The sequence below is a fragment of the Eumetopias jubatus genome, unplaced genomic scaffold (genome assembly GCF_037043125.1).
Source record: "Eumetopias jubatus isolate StellerSeaLion01/CBP00866 unplaced genomic scaffold, mEumJub1_p1.0 scaffold_15, whole genome shotgun sequence".
Classification (NCBI taxonomy): domain Eukaryota; kingdom Metazoa; phylum Chordata; class Mammalia; order Carnivora; family Otariidae; genus Eumetopias; species Eumetopias jubatus.
In genome coordinates, this window is record NW_028274821.1 from 68,888,974 (window position 1) to 68,897,587 (window position 8,614).

Genomic DNA, 8,614 nt, shown 5'->3' on the forward strand with positions numbered 1-8,614 from the left:
ATTTTGATTTGGTCGATATTTGAAAGCTTTCTGTGTACTAGGTATACACCGTTCTTCCAATCTGAACATCAGGTGCTGTATTAGTTTGGTGGGGCTGCTGTAACAAAATGACACACACAGACTGAGGGGCTTAAGCAACAGATTTATTTACTTATTTTCTCACAGTTCTGGAGGCTGGCAATCCAAGATCCAGGGCGCTGGCAGGGTTGATGGTTTCTCCTGAGGGCTGTCTCTCTCTCTCTCTGACTTGCAGATGGCCCCATTGTCACTGTGTCCTCACATGGCCCTTTCTCTGTCAAGTATCCAGGGCACCTCTTCGTCTTCTAAGGACACAGGGATCATTTCTATAGTTTGTTACTAAGGACACCAGTCCTATTGAATTAGGTCCCTCCCCAGTGGTCTCATTTTCAATTAGCAATAATCGTGCCTCGGATAAACCCAATGACTACGATACTGCCACTGCGCAAAGCTCCCAATGGTCTCATTTTAATTCAATTCCTTCTTTAAAGATCTTACTTCAAAATATGCTTACATTCTGAGGTATTGGGGGTTGGGCTTTCCACGCATGAATTTAGGGAGACACATTTCAACCCATTATAGGTACTAAGTCAGAACCCTGCTTTTTCAAAAGAAGAATTATGAGGACCTAGAATACTTTCTTCTACTTTTCCACTTGGTGATCTCTCCCTTATATTCAGCCCTGCTTAAATAGTTTTTCCTCTACAGAGTTCCTGTTGAATTCACATACACAGCTAGACATAATTTCTTAGATATAATCTGTTGTAAAAGTTAGTATACCACAATCCACCCCATGTAATACATATATATGTGTACACACAATATGTGTATGTATGTATATACATATATGGAGAGAGAAAGAAATGGGTTTTTAATCATCCATATACCCAGTTAGAATGGAAGCTCCATGGGGAAAATGGCTATTTTGATCACTACTGCATCTCTAGAACCTAGAACAGTGGCTTGACACAGTAAGTGCTGTCTCTTATTCTTATTAGCTCAAAGGTCAGAAGCCCCCTCCTAAATGCTCAATAGCTTCTTAAATAAGCAGGGAATATGTCAACTTTATCTTCCTATTCTTCATAACTTACTCAATAAATTCACTGAACAAAATTACGAAGGTTTTCACAGGCTGACATTCAGGTCTTCGAAATTATTTGTGTGGACTATAATCAGAGAAGTGAACATGCTTGTTATGATCCAGAAGGAAGGATATATACATAGATCCTTTTGATTATGAAACCATGATTAATGAAAAGAAGGGTTTCTGAGTAAAAATATCGAGCAGAGTTTGGGACCAATTGCTAACAGTGTATTTCTCTCTTTGAGAGTTTCTTTTCTGCACACAAACTTGGTTTGATGGTTTTGACTGACTTGACCATGCCTTGAGGCAAAGAAATATGATAACTATGTATGTAGGGGTGGAGTAAGACCAAATAAAGGGCCATCACAGGGCTCTATCCAATTCTGGCTCTCCACAACTCCCTCTGGGTCAATCCTATAGCTTACACCTGTCCAAGGCAGCAGAAACCTAGACCGTCACATCTGTCAATGGCTGCCCAAATAATTAAAGCCATCTGTGCCCAGTGTCCCAACACGTCTCTGAATCAGTACGCAGCTCCATAATTTTGCCAACAAGAAATAACTCCAGAACCACTATGGTTAAATAATTTTTTAAGTGAAAGGAAAAGAAACTAAAAAGATAAATTCTCTTTGATTCCTCTTGACCACATCGACAAAAGGTCCCATTAAATACAGCAGCTGAGATGTTAGGGAAGTCTTCAAGATGGAGATTCTAAATCTCCAAATTGAGTTAGAGGTCAGTGCATGTATATGCCTGAATTGTTTTGTTCACAGGGAATCCAACCTACCTCTCTCTTTGTGCATCTAGTGATGAATGTGTTGACTGATTGGAATGCAGCCAAATGCTATTTCATGTTGAGTCTTCTCCTCAGGGTATTATGAGGCCGCGCAGGGCAGTGTGAGACAGAACAATGAATGGTTAAGAGCTCAGGCTCTCTAGTCAAACACAACCAAGTGGGAGTCCAAGCCTTGTCACTCTCTTGACCTTGGGCAAATTACTTGGCCTCGCTACATCTGTTTCTTCATCTGTAAAATGGAAATGATAATAATACCTACTTCATTAGTTATAGCGAAGATTACATGAGAAAATGCATGTTACACACTTAGCAGACCACTTGGCACATGGTTGGTGTGCAATAAACGTTAGTTACTATGGTTTTTGTTACTGCGGTTGTGAAGACTCCCAGGTCACACAGCCCCCTGCTTTCAGTAGACTTACAAAGGATGACTGGAAATGGGCTCCCGATTCTATTTCACATTCAATAGAATTGCTGTATTATTCCACTGGACTTGGTAACTGATAAAGTCTCTGGGATGAGAAGGTAGAAGTAACTCGGAAGCACCTACCTTTGATTAATCAATTAGTAAACAAGTATATAAGACACTTTCTATCTGCTAACTGTGTTAGGTACATTTTCTCTCCAACTATTGTTTATCCTCAGGGGAACCCTATGAGGTAGCTGTTTGTGAATGTCTCCCCTCTTCCGTAGGTTAGCTTGCTGGCTTTTCAGTGTCCACACACCTCTAATACCATCAAAGCAGTGACTATATTGTATTCATATGTTTTTTGTTTGCCCAGAACTCTTTGGTTGTTTCATCTCTCTTTACCCATTCTACAACAATCCAATTCAATCTCTCTTTACCCATTCTACAATAATCCAATTCAATCCCTTCGGGATTTAGCCCCATCATTCCTGGGGCTAAAGGGAGGTAATAAAGATTCAGGTCTAAATACAGAGATTGCTGTGGTATGGCCAACTTATTTCTCAGAGATTCACATTGAGGGAAAGAGGGTCTCTTTTTTTCTTGAGATTGCAAGAAGTATATTCATGGAAACTTGAGAACTTGAAAGTTACATATATTTACCACTTGCCTAGAGCATACTTAAAAATAAAGACAACACAGAGAAAAGGAGAGAAAAAGAGAGACTGAGATTTAATAACGTCTTTGAAACCCCTGGATGCAGATGTTCCTGAAACTAGTTATGTAAGGCAATAAATTCTCATTGTCTTGGGCTAGTTTAAGTTGAAATCCTACTAATACAGTTCTAGCTAACAGTTGGTTCTGTGGAATCCCATGCTGCTTTATCACACTGTGTAAGAATATTATGTTTGAACAAAGGATATTTCCTTTTTGTGCAAATGGCTTTTCTATACACTAGCCTTATTGGGGATCAGTAATATTCTTCTCCTAAATAGGTTAATCTAACTCCTATATTTAAATGTACAAATGTCTTTAAAATGTTTACATATTTTTAGAACTTGTTTTTATTTATCTCTTCCCTAGATTTCAAATTCATTTCATAGTGAAGCAACTTTATAATTTGTGAAAAAAACATGTAATACTTGTGTTAAGGTAACTTTAATATGGTGAGAGAAGTATTATTTTTGGTATTCAAAGACATATGATGGACTATTGGCTCTGTGACTTTGTAGTTGCATGAGCTTGGGCAAATTGCCTAGCTTCTTGGAGCCTCAGTTTCCTTATCTATCAATAGTAGGTATCTACCTACTTCACAGGGTTAACACAGAGTTAAATGAGATCGTACTTGCAAAACTGGGCAAGAACAGTTTTTGCTAAACCAATTTAGCTTGGTGTCTAGTGCCATTATCAGGGATTTTATGAGTATCATTATACAATGATACTCATAAAAGATGGTGATCATTTTCCTCTTTGGGAAATTTTTTTTAAGGTATAAGGATGTTCAAAGAAGAAACAATAATCCATACTCTCTCCTTGCCTTCTCAAAATGAATCCCTGTCAACATTTTTGGGATATTTGCATCTTTTTAAAGTATTTTTATGTATTGATTTTTAAATTTATGCAAACAATAAATCAGTTGTAACTTAAAACTTTTAGACCATTATAGAAGAAGCTATAGTCTCCTGAAATCTCCTGTCTCCATATTGATGTCCTCCCACCAAACAGTGCTAAGAGCATACTCTGATGAATTTGTCTAATGAAAGACTTTCCAAAATTCTTTATAATTTTCATACGTATCTATGTATTGGAAGAAATATAAAATACTGGTTTCTCATTATTTTTGTGAGTGATTCATGTTAATATGTGGAAATCTACTTGATTCCTTTGAACATTTTATAGTAATTCTTTGTGTTCATGGAATTGCTTTCATCTGTTTCTCTGTGGATAAGTATTAAAAAATTTTTTTCATATTACAAACAATATTACATTATATCTTTTGTGTGTATGTGCAAGTCTTTATCCAGAATAGATATGTAGAAAGAAATTGTGGGGTAATCTAATAGATACCACCATCTTGCCCTTCAGATTGATTGTACTAATTTCAAGGTCATGAGCAGCTACGTTTAATTTTACTCTCCCCACCCCCAGCCCTGCCCTTGCTTGTGTACACTTGATATTATCAAACTTTTTAATCTTTGTCAAACTGGTAGCATAACGGTAATTCATTGCTATTTTAATTTATATTTTCTGATTACTAATGAGGCAGATCCATTTTTCATAGGGCAATTCTGATTTCATCTTCTGTAATTACCTGTTTGCATCCCATAAACTATATCATTGGGCTTTTAGACTTTTTAAATAGATATGTAAGAATTATTTGAAAGCTTTAGATGTTTATCCTTGGTCTGTTTTGTATCTGAATATTTTACAGCTGTGACTATTTCCTCCCAGATTGTCAGCTTTTACCTTTGTTCATTTTCAAATTTCATTCTTTTTCTATTTTTGCTGCATATAACTGATTTTAAGAAACTCTCCTCAACTCTAGCATCTTGTTATTGTCCTTCATTATCTTGGCATAAAATTAGAATTATTTTCCTAAATATGGGCCTTTAATTCAACTCGATTTTATTTTTGCCTGTGCATAAGACAATCTTTTAGATTCCCATTCTATACCATTGATCTACCTGCCTGTTCTCGAAACAGTGCCACACTGTTTTAAGTACTGTGGCTTCGTTGTATGCCTTGATTTCTGGGATGACAGAAATGATAAACATGACTTTTATTGTATTTGTAATGTTTTTTATAGGCAGAAAGAAAAGTTAATGAGCTCAGCTGTGTGCTGAGCACAATGGGAGGCCTTTTCATATTTTATCTCATTTTATCCTCATGTCAGCCCTGTGAAGGAAGTGGTATTGACTGACTTGCAGATGAGAAGACAGAAGTTCAGTGAAGATACCTAACTTTCTCAGGGTCACATAGCTTGTAGGTAGTGAAGATTTGAGTTCATGTCGGTCTGACTCTAAAATTCAACCCTTTCCTTAACATCTCCCACATTCCCGGATTCAGACCACCCATAAGGAAAACAGTAATATCTGCTGATTCCTTTCATTTTTTTAAGCTGTTTTATTCTGCAGATAAGATTCTTAATATTGCAGGAAGCTGAGAGATGAGGCTGTACTTTAATCAGCTATGTATAAGTTATGTTGAGGACAAGAAAGATAAGGAGAAGCAGAGCCTTTGGTGAAGTTGACCAACTATTTTTTTATTTTAAGGAACAGTACAGTCCTGACCCCACCCCCACCTCTTAGCCTTAACTTTTCTTACTCCTGCTAATTAGTTCCAAATGTTCTTCAGTCTTCTGTCTTCTCCTCTAGACAGAAACCTAATGCCAGCAGTGGGTACCAAGCCTTCCCTTTGGCCTTTGCTCCTTATGGCCTGGTCACTGCCTTCAGCAATTAGTAAATCATGGACAATTTCAGCTGTCACACAGTCTTGGATTTGACTCTGACCCCTCTCTGGAATCTGAAGTCTCTTGAACCAATCTGCCATTTTACCACATGGGCTTCCTTCCTGGAGAGGAGCATGAAAAAGACTTTGTCCTGGTGCTGCAGAGGTTCCTGGCTGCAGATTGCCCACTTGGGCTTTAAAATCTTTCCAGTTTTTACCTGAGAAGCAGGTAGTTCAATTTATCAGGTTGTTCACTTTGCCACGGAATAGGAGAAGTTGAGACTTTCCCCCTTTTCTTTTAAAGAAGAATGAGGACCTGTCTCTGTTGATTTATGATCTTGGAAAGAGGAGAAGGGCACAAGATAAAAGAAGAGATGAGGAATGCTATGATAGAGTGGGTAACACCTAAGGAGTCTCCCCTGCCTGGAGACAAGAGAGATCTTACAGGCTATTGAAGACAGGCAGGGGTTTTTATTTATTTATTTATTTTATTATTTTTTTTTTCAACTCTTAAAATGTGAAACTACATCTACTCTGACTTTTCCATGCTGAGGACTTTGATGTCCCACCTAGCTGGTAGCTGAGTCTTAAGGAAGGATTTCTGAACATGGAGAAGCTTTTCTTCCCTGAATGGCTCAGTTCCATTTCCTGTAGCATGATTGAGGAAGGCTGATGAGTAAAAACATGTTCTTGTATTTTTAGACGACAAGGAAATGATTGAAATTATTGCATATGAAAAACCAAAACACTTCACAGGGAAGGAAGTTTATCATTCAGACCCAACCTGACTTTGGCCCGGCCAGATCCTTTTGCAATTTGACTTACATCTTGACTAGTCCCTTTGCATCTGAATCCTATGAAATACACACAGATTAAGAGCGCAGAGCCACATAGATGGGAATGGGAAAGAAGAAGATGGGGAGGCCAGGAGAGCAGAGTTATAAGAGAGAGTTGTAAGAGAGACCACATGCCCTTACTTGCCAACTGATTTTGGAGAACAGCCAACCATTAAATGCAATGATCACACTGTCATACTGCTGAATTCAGGAGATTGTGATCACATCACTGAACAAACTGTTTTCTTCCACTCAGAACACTGTAGAGTCTAACCTTGAGAAAGGTTGAGGACATGCCATATAACACAGTATCTAAGAAGCACTGAATGTGTAGCTGAGTCAGCCTGCAAGAATGAGAATCAACTTAACTGCATTCTAGTTACAGCTTTGCCCTTTCCTAGGTTATCCTAGGTGGTTCTTCCCCATTTTGGACTATGGGTTTCTAATAAATAAAGTGATGAGTTAAAAAAAAACAAAACATAAGTTCTAACATCCTTTCAAGGTGAAAAGGAATATGGAAATCTTGACAAATACCTGTTAGCTGCAAAATATCATATTTCCTTGTGCCGGGGAATCATAGATGAGTGATTATTGCTAAGCATGAAGTAGTGCAAATGGAAAAGCCATCAAGGAGTCAGATTAGATTAGTCCTCCCAGTCATTGATCCTTGTTCAAATTCAAGAAGAAAGTGTGAAGCCAGCATTGAATTCTCTGTGGTCAGAGCCTCTGCTTATGGTCTCCATTAGCCAGTTGAAGAAAATCCCTTTCCTACCTCAGATTTAATTGGTTCCCAGGCACTGTAGTCCCCCAGTGCCATCGTTATCTCGTTCAGTATGAGCTCAGGTGCATTTTCTGTGTATGCTTGAAGCTAACTACACAGCTCTAGTCACCGGAAGCAACTTTTATAGGACATATTCCCCAAATATGTTCAAAGAGAAGGATTGGAATTTTGAGAAACTTAGCTTTCTTGAGGTATGCTTGGGAATTATCACATCTTAAAAAAATATTTTTTTAAAAGAAGAGGAAGAAAACCTTTGTGGAAGTGAAAATTAATGATCTGTAGTCCTGGGGGTTTTCTTCTAGTAATGTCCAAGTAAGCTAATATCAGACTACTTTTCTACAGATAACAACTATAAATTCCAAAATAAAAATATAAAAAGTAACAATCTAAAGGCTTAAGAGTAAACAAACAGGCAGATTTTAAAGGTAAGTTCATATCTGGAAAAAGAGAATAGCACTTGGTGATTTTTCTTCCTTTTGTGTGTATCTCTGTATGTATGGTTTTTAACCAAAAGACAGGTCCTAGTCTGTGCCATTCAGGTTGGCTAAAATGCAAATATAACAGCTGGAATTGATCTTTCTCGAATAACCAGTAAACAGAGTTCAAGGCAACCATAGGTGCTAGAAAGTGAGGGTTAGGGGGAATATTAGAAAGGAGAGAACCAGGGAAGGAAGCCTTAAGTTCTGTGCATAACTTTACCCAGATATCTGGTTGACTTTTGAACCGTGCATGCACAAAACAGATTATAAGCCAACTAGTTAAGGCTAAATAACTGGACTGTGATTTAAGTTACAGCCCAAGGACAGAGTTGCAGTTTGAGGCCATGTTAATTGCCTGCTTAAAGAAGTCAACACTCTTTCTTTCTTTCTTTCTTTCTTTTTTTTTAAGATTTCATGTATTTATTTGGCAGAGAGTGAGCGAGAGACAGAACACAAGCAGGGGGAGTGGGAGAGGGAGAAGCAGGCTTCCCGCGGAGCAGGGAGCCCGATGTGGGGCTCGATCTCAGGACCCTGGGACCATGACCTGAGCAGAAGGCAGACACTTAACCGACTGAGCCACCCGGGAGCCCCAGGAAGTCAGCACTCTCTGGAAGAACACAAGAGTCTCTATAGTATGACAATCACAGTATCCATGATATAATCCAAAATTACTCAGTATATAAAAAAGAGTAGAGGAAATACAGATGACAGTAAAAATATGAAAACAAATTCATCCCTACTGGCAATAAAAAAAAAAGCCAAAAATA

The 8,614-nt window shown here is 38.1% G+C and overlaps 1 pseudogene; it reads right to left on the reverse strand.

Moving 5' to 3' along the window:
- Positions 1-395: 395 nt before the first annotated feature.
- LOC114213604 (U4 spliceosomal RNA) lies at positions 396-471 on the reverse strand (annotated as a pseudogene).
- Between the last annotated feature and the right edge of the window lie 8,143 nt (positions 472-8,614).